The sequence below is a fragment of the Bubalus bubalis genome, chromosome 22, assembly GCF_019923935.1.
Source record: "Bubalus bubalis isolate 160015118507 breed Murrah chromosome 22, NDDB_SH_1, whole genome shotgun sequence".
NCBI lineage: Eukaryota > Metazoa > Chordata > Mammalia > Artiodactyla > Bovidae > Bubalus > Bubalus bubalis.
The window spans coordinates 33074798-33095874 of record NC_059178.1 but is presented as its reverse complement, the minus strand read 5'-3'; the positions used below and the strand labels follow the sequence as shown (position 1 = coordinate 33095874).

Here is a 21077-nt window from a genome sequence, read left to right as displayed (position 1 = left end):
TGGGTGGAGCCCTCATGAATAGGATCAGTGCCCTCAAGTGCTCCTGTGCTTAAGTCGCTTCAGTCTAACTCTTTGGGACCCCATGAACTATAGTCCACCAGGCTCCTCTGCTCATGGGATTTCCTAGGCAAGAATACTGGAGTGGGTTCCTGGGCTCTCCATCCAGGGGATTTTTCCCAACTCAGGGACAGACCGCATGTCTCTTATGTCTCCTGCTAAGGGAACCCTAGAGAGCCCCCCTGCCCTCTCCTGCCATGTGAGATTACAGTGACCATACAGCTGTCAATGAGCAAGCAGGTTTCATCAGATATGGAATCTGCTGGCACAGTGATCCTGGACTTCTCAGCCTCCAGCACTGTAAGAATTAAATGTTTGTTGTTTATAGGCTGCTTAAAGTCTGGTATTTTGTTATAGCAGCCTGGACTGAGATAACTGGTATAAAGAAAAGAAAATATGATAATGTGATAATGGTTTGAGGTGGAGGCTGTTTTAGATAGGATGGGAGGTGTTTTTTTGGTTTGTTTGTATGTTTTCAGTCTGAGACCTAAATAATAAGCAGCTAGCTATACAAGGTCAGAAGGAGGCAGATACAAGGTCAGAAAGAGGCGGTATTCCAGAAGAGACAACAGGGGAACAAACTCAGTATGTTTAAGGAACAGGAAGAAGTTGCTCTACAGCCAGGGTGGTGTGACAGAGGGAATAGTATATGGTTATAGCGGGGCTCGGGGCAGGGCAACCCACTCCAGTGTTCTTGCCTGGAGAATCTCATGGACAGAGGAGCCTGGCGAGCCACAGTCCATAGGGTCACAAAGAGTCAGACACGACTGAAGTGACTAAGCACAGCACAGCACACAGTGGGGTTCAGACAGTGGGCTTCTCGGGCAGCACTAATGGTAAAGAACCCGACTGCCAATGCAGAAGACATAAGAGATGGGGTTCGATTCTTGGGTTGGGAAGATCCCCTGGAGGAAGGCATAGCAACCCACGCTAGTATTCTTGCCTGGGAAATCCCATGGACAGAAGAGCCTGACGGGCTATAGTCCATGGGGTCTCAGAAGAGTCGGACATAACTTAGTGAGTAAACAACAAAAAGAATTATTATACAAACAGAAGCACTCTGGGGGCCACGTGGGATCCAGGTTAACTTTTTAATTCTCCAATGGGCATCAGTGCAGGGCTGGAATATTCCCAAACCCATACACATACACTCCATGGATGCCAGTCACTTTCATCCCACATACACCCCAGACCCCAAGTCAGCAGTCATCAAGATTTACATCGTGTGTGTGTAGGATAGAGTGGAATTTAAACTTTGAAGAATTCTATCAGGATTGCATTTATGGCTCAAACCATAAAGAATCTGCCTCTAATGCAGGAGACCTGAGTTTGATCCCTGAGCCAGGAAGATCCCCTGGAGAAGGTCCTGGCAACCCACTCTAGTATTTTTGCCTGGAGAATCCCAAGGACAGAGGAGCCTGGTGGGCTACAGTCCATGGGGTTGCAAAGGGTCAGACACAAGTGAGTGACTAACATTTTCACTTTCAAACACATGTGTGTGTGTGTGATATCTTACACATGTGTGTACACGATGCTGGGTGCCCACACGTGATTATGGAGGAGGAAGCTTGCCTTTCTTGCTCTAGGACTTGGCCAGCAGACCACAAAGCGCAGTAAAGTGTTACTGTGAGCTTATTTAGAGAAGGAATGCTGCTCTGAGGAAAAGATATTTGAGTTGAGATCCGAAGGATAAATAGGGTGTAGGTATCTGTAATGAGTATGGAGCCACCAAGGATACATCCGAGTGTATAGAATATGTCAGGAAGGTTAATGGACATTCATTTCATGTTGGAGACCTATCTATAGTTTCATTAGATTCTTCCCATGGTTTATGAAAATAATATTAAAATTCCCATTTACAGGTGAGCAAATTGGAAGTTTGAAAAAAAATCATATAGTGTCCACCCAGTGTGAGTCTTGATACTGTGTTTCTTAAATTCCAGATTGTTATACCCACTGCTTAGTTATCCCCACAGATGGAAACTTGCTAGAATGATTTTGCTCTGAACACAAAGGTGCTCAGATCCTCTAGAATAGGGCGAATGGACTAGAAACTTCCTGATTTGTCCAGGAGGGTACATTGGAAATAAGCTTATAGCGTTTCTGGCAGAATACTCTGCAAATCCCAAGGTAATCAGTATACCCAGATGATTCCTTTCCATGAATTAGAAATAAAGAATGCAATTGAATATTTAAAAGTGTGTGTGTGGTGGGGGCGGGCGGGGGGGAGGTGGTCTTTCGTAGCTTTGCACCCCTGCCCTGAATTCGGGATCATGTTTCATGGGGCAGTTTCTGCCCTAAATTGCCAGCGGCAGACAAGGCGGAGTGGGAAACAGAGTTCAACTGTCAATGCCATAGTTCTTGAATTTTCCAGTTTTACCTCCAAATGAATCAATGCCATTGTTCCTTTTTCTTGAGAAAGGAGAAAATGAGCTGCTTTTTCCACACCCTTCCTGCTCTTTTTGAGGTTTTTTTTCTGCCCTAGCTTGAATTCAAGCATGTAGATATGGTTTTGTCGATAAAACATTTAGACAGAGAAACAAGGATGCTGAATTTCTTTCCTGGCTTCTTCCCTGACCACTGATGTAGGAGGAGGGGAGATCATTTATTCTTTTTACTAATTAGAATATTGAGGTAAGAAGAGATTTAGTGATGGAAACAGAATGACAACATTGTCAGTGACTTGTTCATGGACTTGAGTATATCATTTCCTTTTTGTGAGCCTTGATTTTTTTATATATGGTGATTAGAAAATTAGGGAAAAAAACAGCACCATCATCACAGAGGTGGGGTGGAGAATGAGTTTGAGCAACGGCAACAGTAACTGTAATTAATGTTTCCATTAACACTGCTAGCATTATTCTGCCAGTCTTCTTTTAAATTTGCCTTTAACAGAGAAACAACAGCTCTTAATGGAAAGATAAATCTTCGGAGGCAGACAGCACTGGGTTGGCATCTCAGCTCTGTACCTTCTTCCTTAACCAGTGGATGAGATGAACTTTTCTCACCTGGAGATAATAAAAGCTACCCGACAGGCTTGTTGTGAAAAATAGCAGGCATATTTCTGACAATAACCACAGATGTTCGTTGGATCTGAAATAGATTAACTAACTTTGTATATTTCCCCTTGATCCTTTGAATCTGGTTTGCATTTAGTTTGATCAAAGAATCCCTTATTTATATGACTTCTGAAGATCTGACTCTAGGAGTTTTTGGTTTCTAATTCATCTATTTTTGGCTGCACTGAGTCTTCCTTGTTGCACGTGGGTTTTCTCTAGTTGCAGTGATAACAGGCTACTCCTCATTGTGGTGCACGGGTTATTCGTTGCAATGGCTTCTCTTGTTACAGAGCACAGACTCTAGGGTGTGCTGGTGTTGGTAGTTGCAGCATGCATGCTCAGCAGTGGTGGGCTCATGGGCTTTAATTACTCTTCAGGATGTGGAATCTTCCCAGACCAGAGACTGAAACCTGCACTGGCAGGTGGATTCCCATCCACGGCACCACCAGGGAAATCTCAGGAGGTTTCTATACTGCTCTAGCTGAACTCAATATGCCAGCAAATTTGGAAAACTCAGCAGTGGCCAAGGGACTGGCAAAGGTCAGTTTTCATTCCAATCCCAAAGAAAGGCAATGCCAAAGAATGCTCAAACTACCACACAATTGCACTCATCTCACACACTAGCAAAGTAATACTCAAAATTCTCCAAGCCAGGCTTCAACAGTACATGAACCATGAAATTCCAGATGTTCAAGCTGGTTTTAGAAAAGGCAGAGGAACCAGAGATAAAATTGCCAACATCTGCTGGATCATAGAAAAAGCAAGAGAGTTCCAGAAAAACATCTGCTTTATTGGCTATGCCAAAGTCTTTGACTGTGTGGATCACAACAAACTGTGGGAAATTCTTCAAGAGATGGGAACACCAGACCACCAGACCTGCCTCCTGAGAAATCTGTATGCAGGTCAAGAAGCAACAGTTAGAAACGGACATGGAACAATAGACTGGTTCCAAATTGGGAAAGGAGTACATCAAGGCTGTCACCTTGATATACTCCTATATTGTCACCCTGCTTATTTAACTTAGATGCAGAGTACATCATGAGAAATTCTGAGATGGATGAAGCACAAGCTGGAATCAAGATAGCCGGGAGAAATATCAATAACCTCAGATATGCAGATGACACCACCTTTGTGGCAGAAAGCTAGAAGGAACTAAATAGCCCCTTGATGAAAGTGAAAGAGGAGAGTGGAAAAGTTGGCTTAAAGCTCAACATTCAGAAAACTAAGATCATGGCATCCAGTCCCATCACTTCATGACAAATAGATTGGGAAACAATGGAAACAGTGAGAGACTTTATTTTCTTGGACTCCAAAATCACTGCAGATGGCAACTGCAGTCATGAAATTGAAAGATGCTTGCTCCTTGGAAGCAAAGCTTTGACCAACCTAGATAGCATATTAAAAAGCAGAGACATTACTTTGCAAAAAAAAGTCCTTCTAGTCACAGCTATGGTTTTTCCAGTAGTCATGTATGGATGTGAGAGTTGGAGTATAAAGAAAGCTGAGCACTGAAGAGTTGATGCTTTTGAACTGTGGTGTTGGAGAAGATGTTTGAGAGTCCCTTGGACTGTAATGAGATCTAAGCAATCAATCCTAAAGGAAATCAGTCCTGAATATTCATTGGAAGGACTGATGCCGAAGCTGAAGCTCCAATACTTTGCCCACCTGATGCAAAGAACTGACTCATTTGAAAAGACCTTGATGCTGGGAAAGGTTGAAGGCAGGAGGAGAAGGTAACGACAGAGGATGAGATGGTTGGATGGCATCACTGACTCAATGGACATGAGTTTGAGCAAGGTCTGGGAGTTAGTGATGGACAGGGAAGCCGGGTGTCCTGCAGTCCATGTGGTTGCAAAGAGTTGGACATGACTGAGTGACTGAACTGAACTGAGAAAGAGACTTCAGAGCTGATACACAAGTTGTTTATACATCCTTGTGATCAGGCTAGAGGCCCACTCAGAAAGCAATGGGTGGCTCCATGCAGGGCTATCACCTTGCAGACAAAGAAAGGGGAGAAAGCCTTTCCACATTACAGGGTCATTTGAGAAGCATCCACATGTATTAGAGTTAGGCTTCCATTTACAATTTAACATTTTCCCCTGGCCAAGTAGTAGATTCACATCCCACTCAGCTAGTAAGTCAGAATCTCTGTGACCAATGCAGTGAAACAGCCCCGACAGGAATAACATTTAACTGTCATTTGTTGATTCTAAGAATCCGTAAATGTAGCATTACTGGAATCATTCTTATATAGTTGATATTGACTCTTTCTGAGGGTGCTAGTTATTCTTCTGCTTTGACCTTTAAAACTGTCTGATCAGCTTTTTCCCAGGCTTAAGTCAGCACTGATTTGAAACTAGAGATCACCAAGCATCTCTGTGCATGATGAAGGCACTGCCCATGTCGGTAACAGTCATCAACCAGACAGCTACTCTTGGGCTTTCTAAATCTCATGATTTAGACAAGCGACGTAGTGAGACCTTGGAGAAATAATTCATTTTAGTGACAATTATTAGTCATACTGGTTGGTTGAGGACCAACCAAAATATAAGCCAGCTAACTTTCCAATTTGTAGCTGGACATGTCATCCTAGGGGTTTCCCTGGTGGCTCAGATGGTAAAGAATCTGCCAGCAATGCAGGAGACCCAGGTTTGACCCCTGAGTCGGGAGGATCTCCTGGAGAAGGGTATGGCTACCCATTCTAGTATTCTTGCCTGGAGAACAGAGGAGCCTGGCCGGCTACAGTCCATGGCATAGCAAAGAATCTGACACAACTAAGCGACTAAAATACACATCAATCTGAGACAAAGTAACAGGCTCTTGTGAGATCTATCTTGGGTTTCTTGTCATCTTATAAATTCAAACTAAATTACACCAGCATTAGGAGAGTCACATCACCTTGGCTGACTCTGCCCTCTGGGTCACGGACATGGAAAAAGCGAAACCACCAGAAGTTGAGCTGATCATGTTTCTGATGAAAAAGATCTAAGTGTTTGTGTGCCAAGGGACTTAGGAACCCTGCAGTCATATTAGTTTGACTACAATCTCATTGGATCTTATAAATAAAACAAGGGCAGACCAAGTCAGCTCCTGGGTGGCAGATGCAGGATCTCCTGGGGAGTTGCAGTAAGTGGTGCTAGAAAGCCAACCAGCACTTCTTCCTTTGCACTGATAATAAATCAGTACCTAGTAGGAGACAAGATGTTGCCTTTTAATGGTTTCTTCTCTGTCCCTGGCTTCTTTGTATACAGTCCTCAAAAATGACTTCTGCCTTCACCTGTATTTTGAGATGACTTGCTCTTTCTTCCTCCAAATAGAAGTCACCTATTTTTCTCATCATGTATCATGGACATATTCTCTTCATGTTTGTGGCTGCAAAGATATGAAATGTATTAGGACTTATTTTGTTTGTTTCTCTGAGGAGCTGGTAGAGTTCAAAGGTGAATGAATCAAACTTCCCTAACATAGGGAATAAAATGGTTTTGATCATAGGATTTTAGAAATAGGTATAAAAATGCAAGTGTTGCTTCAGCAGTCCACCTTGCTTTGTTTATTTATTTTTGGCTGTGCTGGGTCTTCATTGCTGCTCAGGCTACTCTCTACTTTCAGTGTGCAGGCTTCTCATTGCAGTGGCTTCTTTTGCTGTGGAGCACAGGCTCTAGGCTTGCGGGCATCAGAAGTTGTGGCATATGGGCTTGGTTGCTCTGTGGCATGTAGGATTTTCCTGGCCCAGGGATCGAACCCGTGTCTCCTGCATTGGCAGGTGGATTTTTCACCAGAGCCACCAGGGAAGCATGGAGTTTACAAAGGGATAAGTCTCCATTCATCTTTCCCTTGTTCCAGTCATGAATGCATTATTATTATTCTGGTTTGAATTAGAAAAGCTTCTGATATTTTAATTTTTTATTTTTCATGGAAAAACTGCTATACCTTTCCTTGTGATGATCTCTTATTTCAACAGGGTTTCTGTGTATCACTGCATATTTTATGTCATGTCTTCTTAGCTATGTCTCATATAACCAACCACCTTCTAATTTCAGCCTCTGCTTAGTTAAAACACTTTGTCAAACTTTCCTATCACATAATTTTTTTTTTCTCTCACACATCGTTTCATCCTGACTCCTGAAAAATCTGTTAGTGGCAACTCCAATATTGGCAATGTTAGAGTGAAGAAAAAAAACTTTAAAAAGGGAAAACTGAATCTGAATGTCATCACTGCAAAAATGAAACGTTGATACATTCTTAGTGAAAGGGCAGATCACATCCCAGGTATGTGTGGGTTGTTTAGCAAAGAATCATTACACAAAAGTTAAATAATGTGTCATTCATTAACACAAAAGGATTCATTGAAATGTTTATTTCAATAGCTATTCCTCCAATACTTTGAAGTCTAGTTTGTGCATAACTAATGAACCGAGAGAAAGATTCTAGAGCAGAGAAACAAAGTGTGAAGAGGTACTGCCAACAGAGGCGCAATAAAAATGAAGAAAACTTAATCCTTGAGATGACAATGCTCTTCACTTGGAAAAGGTAATTTTCTTTTTAGATGTTTTTGGAAACTTATCTACTACATAATGAACTGTGTGGGGTTGTACAGCAAAATAGCTTAATTGATGCCAAATATGTTAATAGCATGTTTACACAGGAAGGAATGTAGTTGTCCAGGGCTGTAACAAATAAGAGATGTAATAAACAAGGTGTCAAAAGTGGCCTCCCTTAGGACATCATCTTCAAGTTGAGACCTGAGTGTTAAGAAGGTAAAAGGGGCAAATATTTCCATTGCCTGTAGAGTGACAAAGACCAGTGAGCTTGTGGAGTGTTGGAGGCATTGAAAGATGTTTAAACACTGAGTCTAAAAGGCAAGAAGCAAAAGAGACACTGATGTATAGAACAGTCTTATGGACTCTGTGAGAGAGGGAGAGGGTGGGAAGATTTGGGAGAATGGCATTGAAACATGTAAAATATCATGTATGAAACGAGTTGCCAGTCCAGGTTCGATGCACGATACTGGATGCTTGGGGCTGGTGCACTGGGACGACCCAGAGGGATGGAATGGGGAGGGAGGAGGGAGGAGGGTTCAGGATGGGGAACACATGTATACCTGTGGTGGATTCATTTTGATATTTGGCAAAACTAATACAATTATGTAAAGTTTAAAAATAAAATAAAATTAAAATAAAATAAAACTAATAGCTAAAAAAGTAAAAAAAATAATAATAAAAGGCAAGAAGGAAATTGGGAAGACTTGTGTTAAAGTGTGGACAGGGGTCAGCTGGATATAATCAGATAGAGAAAAGTGCATGTCCTTTGGTGTAGTGTTCTCCTACTTAATTCTGAAATTTATATTTGGGATAACAATACTTTTATACAAATATAATTTATGTCCAATTAATACCATATTTTGTTATTTTTAACCTCATGTTTTGAGAACCATCACATTAATTTATTGATTCACTTACACAGTATTACACAAGTGCCAGAGCAAAGGTAAATAAGACAGATTGCCTTCAAGGAGATGACTGATGGTGTAATGTGGCTGGGTGGGGTGGAGGTGGGAGGTGGCGGATGGACTGTGAGCCAGGAGACTAAGGAGGTGGGATGTTGGGAGAAGGATATACAATGTTAGATCACCAAAACTGTTAAAACTTCTCATGGGAAAAATACAAGCAAAATCGTAGATTCCTGTCTTGCTTCTCTCTCAGTAGCAGGGGGCTTCTGATTTTACAAATGCTTATTTAGGGGCATTTCCTGGTTCTTTTGCAGGGTAGGGGATGTGGGAATTAGGAAGTGGCCCATGATATTGACTCCTCATTAACAGATTTTTTACACAACTCCAGGGGGACAGTCATACTATATTCTATGTAAATGGCGCTGTTGTGATTGACATCATTCTCCAAGAACGTGAAGGAAGTCCCAGAAGTTTGTACGACTGACCTTGATGCCCCTCCTCTTTGAAAGAACAGTCTTCAATATATGGTGATTAGGCACCATATACTGGCCAAGTTCAACAGTGAAAAGTGTGTTTACAGAGTTTAGCGTTGTTAATTAGGAAGAACAGTCTTAACGTTGATTTCTTATGTTCTGGAATTCCTGCTTAGTACTCTGAGTTTGGTTTCTTCCTACTCAAAGTTGGTCATTTTGAGGAATTGGAGCTCTTCTATTTAGCTGGGAACACACACACACACACACACACACACACCCTCCCCTATTCCCTTTTGTCACATTAAGACTTTAGACTCTAGTTTATTCTGCAGAATAACATGCTTTCCTGGTTTACTTAGACTTTCTTTAGTTGGTACACATTTCTATTTCCCAACAAACAAAATCTTTTATTTGCTGGTGGATCTTTTCCCAGATTTTCTCTCCTGGATCACCAAAGAATCTTTACAACATTAAAAAAAAAAAAAATATATATATATATATATATACACACACACACACTATAGTAATAAATGGCCCTTGTTTATAGCTAGGAGAAGTACACTATTCAATAGAAAGAATATTTATAATACTAACCCTTTGTGTGCTGGCACCTGGAAACAGGGCTTGACCTTACTTTAGGAAATTGCCTGCCAGATTTTTTAGCATTATATTATTTTCAACCCTTATAGTTTTAATTATTTGTCCTGAGACCTCTCAGAACTTATGCATTTATTAAAATATGTCCATATAAACAGGAAGTGTTTGGATAAGACTAGACCTCTGAAAATGGCATAGAGAAGTAGAATCTTTAGAGAATCTTTAGAATCTTTAGGGGGTAATGGTTACACAGCACTACCGTAACAGCCCAGGCCAGTTGCAGCAGGAACTGAAACCAAGGTGAAGTCTAAGGATGGAAGAAGATATAATGGAAAACATACAGGTTAGGTAAAACTGGAAAGGAACTAGCTGTGTAGATGTTTGGAACCCAGGTGAATCAAAAGATGAACTGACATAAACATGGTACCCAGAGAGAAGAACTAAAGGATGGGAGGGAGAATGACAAATTCACATATTCTAGATTAACTCTGAACTGTTAGCAGGAATCCAAGCTTTGAGCGCTGAGTGGGAGCCAATGCCCATCTAAGCATCATTCTCTCTCTCTTTCTTGCCCCAGCTTTTCTTTCCTATCTCCCTCTGTCACAATTTCCTTTTCTGTAGAGTCTTCAGAAAAGAGTGAAGCTGTGGCTGCTGTGGGTCTTGTTCCAGTTGGAGAAAAGTGCCTTTGCCAGGCCCAGCTGCAAGCTGCATCAGTTTGGTTCTGCCAGTTGATCCAGTACAGAATTCGATATTTGGGATTAGAGCTCAAGAGAGAAGTCAAAACATTCCATAGCTATTTGGAAGTCTAATAATTGAAGTGACAGAAGTAAATATATTTTCCTAGAAGACAGAGAGTGGAGACGAAGGCTTAATAGAGAACTCCAGGGGCCTGAGACAGGGAGCTAGACCAGAGGTGAGGTCAGGGAAAAAATGATTCCAAGGAATGAAAGAAATAGGATGAACAGTGCCAGAGAGGAAAGATTTAGCATGAAGAGATACTGATCAGCAGTAGAATGTTGGAGGAGAAAAGGATCATTGAGGAGATGGGTAAATTTGATACCAAGGGAAAGAATGGTGAGATTGAAGGTGAGATTTCAGCAGAGCGGCTGGATACAGATTGTAGGGTGGGAAGAGGGGGCAGGTCCTGGAGATGGTGAATGAAGAGGAATTAAAGACTGAAGTGGGCTTGAGGAATGAATAAGCAGAGTGCTAAGTTTCAAATGCATACATATTTTACAGAGTGCTTCCTGGCTACGTGGAAATACCCAAGAGAAAGGAAGTTTGGATATATAGGGGAGGCTGGAAAGTGTTGTTAAGACACACACCACACACACACAGAGCTCTTCCAATAGCCTACATGATGTCTAGACAAAAGCACATCCCTTGGTGGATATGGACTGCGACCCCTCACTGGGGCACATGGTTTGGTGAATAGAAGAGTGAGGGCTTCATTTCAGGTCCCACGTGCAACTTGCAACCTATACAAAGATACACGGCACCACTCTCCATATACAACCTGCTGTAATCACACTTAGAGGAAATGCACCTTGTTCACTCCACTCGCTTTGTCCTCTGTGCTCAGCCGCTTCCCTTCCTCTGTTCAGGATGCATTTCTTATTTATAGCCAGCAAATCAGTTTGTCGATGCCCAAAGCTGAGCTCTCTCCAAATACTCCCTCCCCAGGGCCCACAGAAGCAGCCATGTAGAAAAGTCCCAGCTGATGTGTGAGGTGCCCAGTAATCCCATTATAAAGAACATTTATCCTTTGTTGATGTACTCAGTCAGCTAATTCCTGCCACTGCACTCTGGGACTTAGGTATAATTTTGTGGTGCTGGTTATGTTTTGAAAACTTAACACATTTTTTTTTTTCTCAATTTGAGTAGATAGCTCGCAGTTAGAAACACACAGTTTAATCACAGTATGCCAAAAACAGGGATAATTGATTTCTTTTTTTCTTTCCCACTTGGAAATGAAAGAAAAAGAAGAGTAAATTTAGTTATGGATAGTATTTAATTTCTTTGGGAGGACAAAAGCCATCAAATGTTAAAAATTTTAAAAAGACGTCCGAGCCTTCTTACTTGCTTGTATATTTTTAGTAATTTCTCCAGGGATTTCAAAGAAGAAATGTTCTATTTCAGTCTATCTGGAGGACAGGGATCTGGATTCAACTCCACCAGGGAATTTAGCAAAGAATCTGTCAGTGAACAAAGGAGGCAGGAGGGAGCCCTTGAGTTCCCTGGCTCTAGATAAGAAGGTCAATTTCCGAGGCCCTCTACTGTCTCTATGTCATCATTTGCAAGAATAAAGAAGGTTTTCCAAAAACAGTCAGCTTCTAGAGCTTGGATAACATTCCTTCCCTCTAGACCTAAGCCAGCATTTGCTTTGAGAGTATGACCACCCTGATATATCTCCCATCCCTGTTGACATCAGTCACTATGGGAGCTGAGGCCCCCACATCATCCTTCCTTCCTCCAATGCTTTTTTTCTTTTTTAACTAATTAATTAGTTTATTTTTGGCTGCAACGGGTTTTTGTTCCTGCACGTGGTCTTTTCTCTGGTTGTGGTAAGCAGGGGCAATGCCGACACCCTAGTTGTGGTGTGAGGGTTTCTCGTTGTGGGGGCTTCTCTTGTTGTGGAGCACAGACTCTAGGATGTCCGAGCTTCAGTAACTGCAGCATGTGGGCTTCAGTAGTTGCGGCTCATGGACTCTAAAGCACAGGCTTCAGCAGTTGTGGCACACAACTTTGTTGCTCCGCGGCATGTGGGACCTTCTGGGACCAGGGATCGAATCCACGTCTCCTGCATTGGCAGGTGGATTCCTAATCACTAAGTCACCAGGGAAGCCCTGTTCCTCCAATTCTAATCCCTTTTCCCATACCTGCTGCACACCCATCCTTACCCTTGCACACCTATCCCCTTTACCATCAAATTACCATATTGTACTTGTTTTTTTGTGCCCGTTAGAGTATAAGCTAGAACTTTGGTCTGTTTTGCTCAGAGCCATATCCCAGTGTTCTGCATCAATTAGGCACATTGTGAGCACTCTTTAAATATTTGTTGAGAGCATGAATAAAAATAAAGCAAAGAAAAAAAATTGAGGAAAAGAGCATTTGAACTTGATGTGGACTTGGATGTTGTCTATGAAAGACTAAGTATGGACTCCAGGATGGTGGACTTCCCTGGTGGCTCAGATGGTAAAAGCATCTGCCTACAATGCAGGAGACCTGGGTTCAATACCTGGGTTGGGAAGATCCCCTGGAGAAGGAAATGGCAACCCACTCCAGTTTTCTTGCCTGGAAAATCCCATGGACAGAGGAGCCTGGCAGGCTGCAGTCCATGGGGTCGCAAAGAGTTGGATACGACTGAGCGACTTCACTTCCGGGATTGTGGGCCTGTGTCAGCAGTTGGTATGAGCAGGGACATGGTAAAGATAACAGGCAAAAAGACTTAAGTCTCTTCATGCAGAAATTAATTTCATATAATGAGTGTCTATCTTATTGATTTGCTGCAGGCAGAATATTTTTGAAAATGATAAAAAAAATCTTCCAAGTTCTTGATGAGCAGTTGCTATCTATATGATGGTTTTTCCAGTATGAAGGTAGAATGTCTCAGTGTTTGCTTAGGTCAACATTTGCCTTCATGGAAGCTGAAGTAGTTGAAACAAAATGCAGAAAAAGTTTTGCTCCCAGCAGGAAGTTGGTGCTTATCAAATGTCTGTAGGGTAGGCAGAGGTATTCAGGCCTGGGCAAAATTTGAAGTAGGCAAAGTCTAGTCTCTCTCTCAGCTTTGTAGAGCTGCTTGCCTTCTGCTCTGTCTGTCCTGCTGTGTTCTCTCCATCCTGAAAGTGTCGTTCAGAGACAATCTAACTTTTCCCTTTCCTCTTCTCCCTCTGAATACAATTACATGAGTTTTGCACTCCATTTCTACAGAACCATGCTTTCTCTGTGGAAGAAAGTGATACAGGCTTCATCAGACAAAAGAATCCTTTGACCCGATAGGTTGTAGTTCCCAATAACTTTACAATACCTAAAACAAGTTAAAATAATAAAGATTTTTAAAGGCCCCTAAGAAATGATGCCAGTATCAGAAATTTCCAGCAGTGTGGTAAGACACTGATGTAGGTATCTGAGAGTGACTCGACTCTGGTTTAAGAATTTAAAGCTTCCCTGAAAAAGCCAAAGGGCTGTGTAGAGTCAGAGACCATTCTAAGAGGGGTGACATAATCCTTTCACTTCCACTAAAAGATGTGAGCAGGACAGCAAGTCATCCTTGTATGCATTGTAACACAGTATGATTTTCATGTATTCTATCTGAATATGAGCAATTACTGGTTTTAATGTCAGAGCTCCTCACAGTGCAATGCGTTGGGAATAAACCATGAATGCGATGGACTTCTTATGATGAATGTTGTGTGATTTTTCTGTTGCTGAAAGAATCAACGCATGGAAGACACCTGGAGATAGACAACCACATGGGAATGTCAGTTTATATCTCATTTTCCACAGTGTTTGTGATGTGGAGTTGCCAGAGAGAATATCAACGTTCAGAGAAGTTCTGTGGACTCATGATCTGCCTGTGCAGCGTGAAGGAACTGTGGCACCAAAATTACATATTAGAACACTTTGATTATATTTCCTTCTGTGAAGAAGATGGATGAAGAAGTGAAAATATATTTTAATTCGTGTGACTGCAGAATAAATCAGCAAAAGCTTTATTTTTGATCAAAATTGGTTTTACTAATGTATTATTTTATAACATTTCTGAATGCCCATATTTTAAATACAAAGAATATCTCAGATGTCAACATTTCCTAGGTAACAATTATGGCTCATAAATGGAAAGTGCTAAGGAGATGATGATGGGTTGAGTGGAGATAGAATGGAGACAAATGGAGAGAATAAACCCTTTTGAGTAACTTTTAAGTGTTAGGTACATTCTTATGTATTCTGTAAATCTTCACAGTACGATTGTATGAGAGGGGTGTAGTTAGAAACCAGGGTTTTGATTAGAACCTATATTTCCTACATGACAATCAGGAGGCAATGTCAGGCCTTAAGTTTCCCACCTCCCTGACTTTCCTCTGTGTATATGTTAGTCACTCAGTCTTGTTTGACTCTTTGCAAATCCATGGGCTGTAGCCCATCAGGCTCCTCTGTCCATGGGATTCTCCAGGCAAGAATACAGGAGTGGGTTGCCATTTCCTTCTCCAGGGGATCTTCCTGACCAGGGATCAAACCTAGCCTCCTGCATTGCAGGCAGATTCTTTACCATCTGAGCCACAGTCCATCACATGATGGTTTGTGAGAACATAGTTCAGCTTCAGGGAACTTAGAATTTCCTCTGTTCAAAGATAAATATGTATTGAAAAAAGTGATGATTGCTTGAAAAATGACCTCTATCTTTCAGTTGTTCTAAAAACATTTTCAGCAGAAATCTCTCTATCGAGAAACTCTGAGGAGAGCTATAAAAGTTAAGACTTGAGTGTCCTAAGTTCCCCAAACCTTTATTATTGTCACTAAAAACCTGTCATGCTGGAGGAGAGGTGGCAAGTTACAGCTGGAAGCCCCTATTTATTATATGTCTTTTACTTAAAAAGCATTTGCAGTCCAGAAAACAATGGGAATGTGAGTGCCATGGGTGACCACAGGTACTCCTGTAGTACAGAATTCATTATTTTGTAGTTACAAATAGGGGATACAGAAGGCCTGTGACAGACATTTAATATGGTTTTAGATCATATTCCCAGGATTTTGTTTAAATTGGTGGTTAAGGAATATTCAAGATGAAAATCACCATCTTGTTGACTGATCGCCTCTTGTTATACCTGGTGACATTGTAACAAAAAGCAAACAATACCAACAATCTTATTAAATTTAGGCCGATTATTTGTTACTTGAATTTATTTTCAACTTTGGGTTCAAATTGGCAATCCTTGGGAATTCTGACATGAAGTCAAGTTCAGAGGAAGAGTTGGCAAGGTGACAGGTGGGAAGAGGTGTCAAGGGCTAAAGTAAAATCTAAATGAAGGTGCCTACAGAAAGGAGAGCAGACTGTATGAAGCTGGAACACCTCCCAGGAGGGGTGATGTCTGAACAAGTAAAGAAGAATTACCAAGGAGAACGGCATGAACAGCTGGAGCAATGAATACATCCTGGATACATAAAAGGAAATGATAAGGCTAATCTTACTTCCAAGAGTAGAAGAAAATATTGTAGAAAAGGGAGGGTACATTTCACCATGCTTGATACATAATAGGTGCTCAGTAAATATTTGGTGATTGAATAAATGGGTAGATTAGATTATGGAGGGATTTAAGAGTCAAATAAAATGATGTGTACTTCTTACTCACTGTACATTTCCAAGAGGCTAGCCTATATTAGAAACTCAACAAACATCTCTTTAAGTGTTGAATGACTAATCTAACTTGGACATTGTATGCACAGATTAAATGGTTGATATTATTACTCAAATGATGATTATTGTTAGTTGAACATCTTGATTTTCCAGATGGAAACATTCAATGACCAGTTTCTATTTTCAATTTCTATTTTGGTCTGATGGAATAGTATGAAGACAACATTTTGTTTAAAGACATTCTGTAATGTCCCAAGGAGAAATTCTGTAGAAACAGCATTATATGACCAGCTAGAGAATTAGAGCACCCATGGTAAAATCCTCTTGTGAAACATGAGAACAATGAAGCTGTTGAAGAATTCAATTAAGATTCTCTACTATGGACCAGGCATTCTTCCAACTAAATAAAGCATAAAGAAGCTTCTGTCCTTATAGGATTATATTCTAACTGGGGGAGTGGAAAATAAGCAAAACGTATAGTCATTTGCTGCTGCTGCTGCTAAGTCACTTCAGTCGTGTCCGACTCTGTACGACCCCATAGACGTTAGACGGCAGCCAACTAGGCTCCACCATCCCTGGGATTCTCCAGGCAAGAACACTGGAGTGGGTTGCCATTGCCTTCTCTGGTATAGTCATTTAGAAGGTGGTAAATGGTAAGGAGAAGAAAAGAGCAGGAAAGGGGAGCAAGAAATGTTGGGGGAGTTGTGAAAAGTCCTAGTTTCAAGAATGATGGCCAAGCAAGGTGTGGCTGAAAAGGGGAACATTTAAGGTCTGAAAAATTGTGAAATTGAGATTGATGTATATACACTACTGATGCTAGGCATAAAACAGACAACTGATGGGAACCTACGGTATAGCTCAGGCAACTCAATGTTCTGTGGTGACCTAAATGGGAAGGAAGTCCAAAAGGGAGGGGATGTATGGATATTATGATGGATTCATTTTTCTATGCAGAAGTTAACACAACATTGTCAAGCAACCACTTACTCGTGCATGCTCAGTCACTCAATCATGTCCGACTCTTTGAGACCCCATGGACTGTAGCCTACCAGTCTCCTCTGACTATGGGATTTTCCAAGCAAGAATACTGGAGTGGGTTGCCAGTTTCTACCAGAGGATCTTCCCAACCCAGGAATCGAACCCTTGTATCCTGCATTGGCAGGCGGATTCCTTACCACTGTGCTACCTGGGAAGCCCTAATGCAAATATACTGCAGTAAAAAATAATTTTAAAAAAGAAGATCTGAAAGAGTACTTCCCACTCCCTGCCCCCTACCAAGGATGTATTTTACAATGCAGAGAATATAGCCAGTATTTGTAATAAATGTAAATGGAAAGCGACATTTCAAAATTGTATAAAAAAATTTAAAAACTAATTCTATTGCAAACATCAACAACAACAACAACAAAATACAAACCTGAGATTGATATAGCGAGCAGTGAGGATGTGGCTACCTATGCCAGGCGTACTTCATTCAGAGGGAACTGCCTGTTTAAAGGCCCAGAGGCAGCACTGTGCCTGTGACTTTCTAGAAGCAGCAGAGAGGCCAGAGTAGGTGGAATGAATGAGAAAAAAGTGGTAGAAGATACTCTCAGAGAAGCTAACCTAGAACTTGTAAGTTATAGGAGGGACTTCGGCTTTTACCTTGAATGATATGGGGAAGCCAGTGGGGGTTTTAAATAGTGCTATGGTCCTGATTTGGTCATGCTCCGGCAGCCACATTATCTCCCCGTGAAGCTGTCCATGATTTTAACTCCGATTTATTGATCCATCCTGGCTTCTCAGGGCTTCCCAAGTGGCAATAGTTGTAAAGAACCTGCCGGCCAATGCAGGAGATGAAAGAGATGTGGGTTTGATTCCTGGATCAGGAAGATTCTCTGGAGAAGGAAATGGCAACCCAGTCCAGTATTCTTGCCTGGGAAATCCCATGGTCAGAGGAGCCTCATGGGCTATAGTCCACGGGGTCGTAAAAGAGTTGGAAATGTCTTAGCAACTAAACAACAACAATCTATCCACCTCTCTCTCTATCAGTTATTAAGAGGGCCTCTAACTCTGCAGGCTACTAATGCCAGAGTAAGCGCCCCTCTTCTGCAGGAATAGCCATTGGATAAAATGATTCAATCTGTTTTGATAATTTGGCATCACAGGACTCTGCCAAGGGACTGGCTTTTCTGATTGATTTGAAAGTAAATGTCTTCCCCTCCCTCACCATGGCATTTATTTTCCATAAATGGTCTGGGTTTGCCTCAGCATTCTTGCAACAGTGGGAGCCCATTATCCTGTGAGAATGTTTTCTCCCCTTTCACATTATCTCTTAATTATTGCCCTCTTTTCAATAGACAATGCCTTTAGGAATTTTCATGTAATTTTTTCCCCTCTGGTTCCTCTTCTGACTTGTAATGCCATGGGAGAGGATTTGGGTATTAACCCCAGAAAGTCCAGAATAATGAATCTTGTAGACAGTTGGCGCAGTTTCCAAGGAATCCTTTGAGAGGAGGCTGAGATGCTGTGAGCAACCTACAAGGCAAAGGCTTGGGAACTAAAAAATTTGCATTGAAGCTTTGGAGGGAAAGAGGGAAAAACAATGGAAACCTCAAGGCTGGTAGAGAAGGGGGACGGGGGATTTAGCTTTTCCCACATGCCAGTCTCTCAAGACCATCCCTCTTATTTATTTATTTGGAAGAAAAGTTTTCATCCCTCTCACTAACAAAAATAGCCTTCGCTATGTAAATCCTGTGTGTATCGTTTAGTTGAGCCTGTAGCCAGCCAGATGAAAACAATGACTGCAAAAAAACTGAAAACTCCCCTGATGCATCTTAATGGCTGTTTGTTAACTTCAAAGCTGACCATTTAAATGCTAACACCATGAAGCAAGTAATCCAAAACATAAGCACCCAGTTTGAAACATTAGCATTTAATTATCTACCAGTTTTTGTTGTTGGTTTACAATGAAGGGTACATTCATCATATGTGCATATATACACACACTTAAAAAAAACACTTTAGGACACAAGTTTATGTTTAGACACAAATGCTTTATATTATTTATGAACCCACTAGACCCTAGGTTAAGGTTACCATTTTCTGCAGAGCAGAGGCACATGCAAAACCTATTAAGAAGAGATTTCCACCCTTCACCCCCCCATGCATTTGGCTGTTAGCTCAAGGGATCCACAGAGTTGAATTTGTTATCAATATTTATTAACTACATTTGTGATATCACTGAACAAGGAACATTAGACTCTTAAGTGCAAATATTTCTGGCAATGAAAGAGTGGGCTGAAACCGCCCCCCACCACCAATTCTTTGAAAATACAGGAGAAAAAAAAAGACCCAGAAATTCCTGGTGTCTTTCAACATAATATAAAGGTCACTGACAATAGCCTACCTGTAGATGCTGATGTGTGACATTTAAACTGAATACAGGGAAAGCATGATAAGCATTAAAAAGAACTAGGTGCTTTTAAGATAATGCTGTTTACCAAATCATTTCTCTTTGGGAAAAAAAATCTACTGTTTCATTTTATGTTGCTTGATAAATATACATATTGAGTGCCTTTGAGAATGTGAAGAATAGAATGTCTATTACTGATATTTAATCCACTGATTCATAAATAATATTTTTTAAAAGTGGCCTGAGCTGTCCAAACTGTCACCTGGGGAAATATTCTCTGGGAGATGTTTTCAGTTGTTAGTTTAGGTTAAAAAAAAAAAAAGCTGAGGTGTTTATATTAGAATAGTTGGAAAAAACCAGGTCATTTACAACATTTTTGCCCACAAAAAGGACACAATGGGCTGGACTGATTTGATTTCTTTCTGTGAAATCAAATTGTTTAAGTGAATTTATGGAATTAATCCTGTATTAGCATTATGTTGTCAGAGTTGAATCTGAATCTGGGTGAGAGGTTAGTAAGGGTGGACTAAGTAGTAAGAACTCCCAATAGAACCCTCACCTCCATTAGGGCTCATGAAGAACCTCGGAGACCAGGTAGGTGAGTAGAATCTATGGGATGAGGGAAAGAAAAAGGAATAGAGAGAGCAGGGTCTAGACTCCTGGATTCGCTGATCTGAATGATGGTCTTCTTTGTAGTTCTGGTATGGAACCTTTGATCAAAACCACCTGTCCTGGCCAGGCATGAAAATAATAGCTTGCATAAGTGTCTCACGAGAAGAGGTCCTGATAAAGGAACAGGAAACTAACAAGTTGCCACCAAAACCAAAGAGGCTAAAAGAGGTAGGAGATGCCAGACCACGTGATGCCTGACTTCTCAGAAAGTCTTGAACTAGACTCCATCCTGACTGAGAGATGCGCTGAAGGGCTCTGAGTGGAGCCAAATACGGGCAGAGCAAGATGACTGACCCAAGACAAACTGGAAACTAATCCCAAGACTTCAAGCCTGCAGGCAGAGCTGTCTTGAGTTCTCTTCCCCCAGGATCTCCCCTCAAGCACCGGTTTGCAATAGGTCTTTTGCCTTGTCAGTACAGGGCCTTTATCTCTTTGGATAATTCGCTTCCGAGTGTTAGATAGGAGCCCACTCTTGGGTGCTCCTCCAGCAAGTCCAGAGGTGGAATCCGGCACAGGTTCTTTGCCCTTTGAAGCAGTGATTTTCAATGGCTGCTGTGCATTGTATCTCATCACCTGATCCAGCCCACACATGAAGCCAGTTAGTCAGCATCTCGTGGGCTAGACCCCTGGCTCATTTAGGGCGTCAGGATCCCCAGGTGTTTCCAATGTGTAGCTGGGTTTGAGACTCACGAGACCAGTGGGCTAGCTCTCGCGATAGTGGGCTTACTTGCGAGACTCATAGGCTTTATAAGGTGATGGACCCCCTCCCCCCCCCCCCCCAAAAGGCAAGCTTGACTGCCCTTGCGGTTCTCCAAGGACTCGGTGCGGGAGGAGGTGAGGCTGCAGCTGCTGCCATCTTGTGCCTACAGGGGAGGTAAGTACTGACCACACGGGAGTGCAGACAGTGGAATAGTTTGGGGCAGCCTGTTTCACCTGCATAGAACAGGAAGAGTGTTTCCCAGGTGGGTCTCCCACACAGCAGGGGTGGGAGCCAGGCCTCAGATCATCCATTATCCATTTT

The 21077-nt window shown here is 41.7% G+C and overlaps 1 long non-coding RNA gene across 1 annotated transcript in view; it reads left to right on the top strand.

The window, feature by feature from the left end:
* Window positions 1-19213: 19213 nt before the first annotated feature.
* Window positions 19214-21077, top strand: part of LOC123331136 — a 109803-nt gene continuing 107939 nt past the window's right edge. Inside the window, exon 1 of the long non-coding RNA XR_006547615.2 lies at window positions 19214-20930. This is a non-coding gene — a long non-coding RNA (uncharacterized LOC123331136). The remainder of the gene's footprint in view (window positions 20931-21077) is intronic.